Raw genomic sequence first — 4,087 nt, forward strand, 5'->3', positions numbered from 1 at the left:
AGAGGTTATATACTTGTCTCTAATTAGAAGAATGGAAATTTTAGAAGAACAGAGTATCATGGTGCCATCCCAATTGGGTTGCTTAACATACCATTTCATTGGAAATACTAGCCCGGCATGAACACAAGGGTTAGTATTCAGTAATAATTATTAGAGATTAGTAATATCCTATTAATATTCTAGGCAGGTACTCTGCTACATACATGAACAGTAATGGAAGTACTCCTAGTGCCCCATCTGCTTGTAATCTACCTCAGCATACTGATCCAGTAACTCCAACTAATGAGCCAGTAAAGGCAATCATCACCAATACTACTGTGCACACTGGTAATAGAAGGAAAATTGATTTTAATGCTCCTTTGTTGAATCCTGATACTGTGATTAATAAATATCCCAAACTGAAGACACTCTCTCAAGTTGGACAATCATCTGTAAGACTAGCTAGCAAAGTTTACTTTGGACCATCACTTTTGATTAAACGTAGTGTGTATAGGCAGAAGGAGAACCCTCCTTTGCCATCTGGTGCTCTAATGGAGCTGAAGCAGAAGCTACTGGGATTATTCCATCCACGTGATATTAGTACAAAGGAAGAATTTTAGCTGTATTGGTCTAAGTGTATTCAAGCAATAAATCATTACTCTTCAGGGCTTAGAAGCAAATATCCACCTGATATTAAGAATCTAGAGTAGAAGGCTACACTGAGTATAGTATCATATAAGATAATAAATAGTCTAACACAGTGACACTGTTGATATACATGTATATATATTATATATTAGATATAATGATATAAAGATGCAAAAGATATACAATGAATAAAAGATATACTTTGCTTTTAATTATTATAATACATGTGGGAGGGAGAAGGATTGGGAGGGGTATAGAAGAGAGTTATAAGTGCATGCAATCTGTAATGTACAAGTCTGTTAGCATCGATTACATGTATGTGATGTTACATTTATAAGGAAAGAGGAAGATCGAAAGAGCTACTGTGTACATGTACAAATATTAATATCCAGTGGGACCTCCATAATTGCATTCAATCACTTTCGATATTACTTTACGTAAGTGTCCGATATATTTTCTACACTTTCTTCTATCCAGTGGGACCTCCATTATTGCATTCAATCACTTTTTGATATTACTTTACGTACGTGTCCGATATATTTACTACACTTTCTTCTATTTACAGTTTCCCAACAATCCATGATTCCTTTGACTAATTCCTCCTTTTGTTGTGGTTGCACTACTCTCCTGACATATTCTTTGAGCTCGTGCCATAGATTTTCAATCGGATTAAGATCTGGGGATTCTGGTGGTGTTTTCCACAAGTTTATTTTGTTGGCTTCTAACCACTCCTTTACTTTCTTTGAGGAATGTTTGGGATCATTATCCTGCATCAATCTTTGAGATGGATTTAAATGCTGGGTATAAGGAATCAGTCCATTTTCCAAAACTTCAATAAAGCCAGCTGAATTCATTTTTTCTTTAAACAGCACAATTGGCGTCTTTCCTTGGCAACTTATACCTGCCCATGCATGTACCTTATAAAAAATACCATTAACGTACATGTAATATTAATATAGTGCTACCTTGGTTTTGGTTTCGGGGGCACCTATTTTCCTTCATGAAAATCTCCTGTGGGATTCGAATTCAATTGTACACTCATCACTGTACAGTACATCAGAAAAACCAGTAGTCCTGTGCTCCTGCAACTGATCTTGAGCCAATTTCATTCGCTTCTCTTTATTTGGTTCTCTAATGATCTGGCAGTATGCACTCCCACCGTATGTCCAACCAAGTGTTTTGCGAGACTTCAATATTGTTTTCAGTGACAGTGAATGACCTTTCTCAACGAGAAGCTACTGAAGTTGAGTAGCAGTGCTTTCATCATCAGCTTGCATTTGGTCCTATACTATCTTTAAAACTTCTCTGGTTACTTTTGAAGGTCTTCCAGATCCTATATTGTGAAAATAATGAGAAGTGTAGTGGAATTAATACTGACAAACCTGGCCTTTGAGTAATTGAACCAGTTTCCATGTATTTCTTAATCAGTTTGCTCACACCTGAGACTTTGACATCCAGTGCTACAGTAAAATTAGTGGTGAATACTTACTCAAAAACTTACAAAAGGAATGTGAAATCCTCTGTTGTTTGTACGTGCTGTACACCATTGTCACTAGTCCACCAGATAAATGCACGCATTTTTGCAATTTGAAAGGGGTAGTAAGTACGGGGTTAATATAAGCTTTACATGTACATAAAATATCATTATGTTTTACAATTCAGAACAAAAATAAAAGTCAGAAAAAGAAATGACTACAAACATGCATTGTAACTCCTAGACTTCGTAATAACAGATCACCATTGCACTGTGACAGTCATAGTCTGTCGCTACGGCCCAGTAGAATCACCGTTCCTACATAAGAAGAACCTTACACATAGTAATAAAACCTTTACTTACAGATATCCGGCTACTTTTTAGACCCATATTCTTTGAAACCAGTAGAGTACAAGCGCTAGTAAGTGCCGTTTAGTATAAGTAGTAGACGGTAGAGTAGCCTTGGAAGAGTAGTATATAGTAGCTGTGCAGGGTAGCTGTGCAGTGGGCAAGGACTACCCTGCCCACCAGCTACTCTGCGCATGTGCAATACAAGCACAGCACAAGGGTCAATCCTACGCAGTGGAAGGTACTTTACTGCGCGGTGCAATAGTAGTGACGCTGCAGTTACTTAGCTTTTTTTTCTCTAAACTGTAGTTCGCTGGTCCTTCGTTGCGCATGTGCAAACCAATCTGTGGCAGTAGTGCACTTGGTCAGCCGCAGGACAGTAGCTCAACAGTGAATCGAGCAAAGAGCCTCCTCAACGGCGTTTTATAAGCAGAGAGCAGCAGTAGAGATGAACTTGGAGAGTAAAGACAGCCAAGAGAAGCATCCTCAAGTCCTTTGAGAGCCTCTAGAGTGCATGTGCGCTTGTTACATGGAACATGTGACTGGGCGGTATCAACAGTACTTCCTGGGCATATTGCAGTGAAGAGTAACGAAGTAAAATTACTACCTACGCACTACCTGTGTACTACTTATCTTTTTTTCGCCTTCTACTGTATATGACATGGAAAAATAAAATATCATTAGTTGCTCTTGCTTGTCAGAGAAAAGTTCCACGTTACTGCAGAGTTACTGTCATAAATGTTTCGATGATGGGCCTCTAGGATTATTCACTGATTAATGAAGATAATTTATCATTACATTAATACCAAGAGTAGATGATAGTTAGAGAGAGTGTCGAAATGCACTATTCTAGCTGGAATATGACCGTGTGAACTTTCTTGCACATCTTTGGCCATTCCCGCATACTGGGTGTGGCTGAGTAGGAAAAAATGGCTGCCTAGTTTGCTCAACAAGGTTTACTGGCCATTTTGGAGTCTCTGCAATAGCTGTACTGCATAACAGGCTTCAGCAGGATTATAAAGTTTACTAGTATGATGTCTAAAGCTTCTTCAAGTGTTCTCCACTGTTCCTTATGCAAACTTCTACACGTGCTTTTAGTAGGTACACCCACACTTCAGGTCTCACGTGACTTAGTTCTACGTGGTCATATTCCAGCTGGCATAGTGCAGTTTGACACTCTCTCTAACTGTCATCTGCTCTTGTTAATACTGAATAAGTAATGATTATTCTCACAACAAGTGGGCATGTTTGACCTCATGTTTTGAGGAAGTTTTATCTGTCAAGTGTTGTGTTCCGTCACTCCATTCTCTTTGTTATAGATTCATACTGAAGAACCAGTACCTTCTGAGGAAGAGGACAATGTTCTTGGTGCCACTGAAGATGAAAAACCCACTCCAGGTGAACCTGATTGCACATTTACACTCGATACTCCTTGCAAGAGTAATTTGCACATAGATGCTTCCAGTAATTGCATGGTTGTCACAGAGACTACACAGTTGGTCAAATTTGTGGAACAATATTCAATTTGCCAGGAGACCAATTGTCAAGGTAAACTGAAAGTAAACTCGATAGAACTGGCTGGCCTGGGGGGAGCAGCATCACTCTCTTTTGGCTGTACTAACTGTGGTAGCTGCAATG

The 4,087-nt window shown here is 38.9% G+C and overlaps 2 long non-coding RNA genes across 2 annotated transcripts; one reads left to right on the plus strand and one right to left on the minus strand.

Moving 5' to 3' along the window:
- Positions 1-20: 20 nt before the first annotated feature.
- On the plus strand, positions 21-399 carry LOC109588872 (uncharacterized). Its single transcript, XR_002188408.1, has 2 exons — positions 21-129; positions 184-399. It is a non-coding gene; the product is annotated as an uncharacterized LOC109588872 (long non-coding RNA).
- Positions 400-1,496: 1,097 nt separating this feature from the next.
- Positions 1,497-2,456, minus strand: LOC109588873 (uncharacterized). The gene is made up of 3 exons (XR_002188409.1): positions 2,010-2,456; positions 1,593-1,960; positions 1,497-1,544 (listed from the first exon to the last, which is right to left on the minus strand). It is a non-coding gene; the product is annotated as an uncharacterized LOC109588873 (long non-coding RNA).
- Positions 2,457-4,087: the final 1,631 nt, after the last annotated feature.

The sequence above is a fragment of the Amphimedon queenslandica genome, unplaced genomic scaffold (assembly GCF_000090795.2).
Source record: "Amphimedon queenslandica unplaced genomic scaffold, v1.1 AMPQUscaffold_11799, whole genome shotgun sequence".
NCBI lineage: Eukaryota > Metazoa > Porifera > Demospongiae > Haplosclerida > Niphatidae > Amphimedon > Amphimedon queenslandica.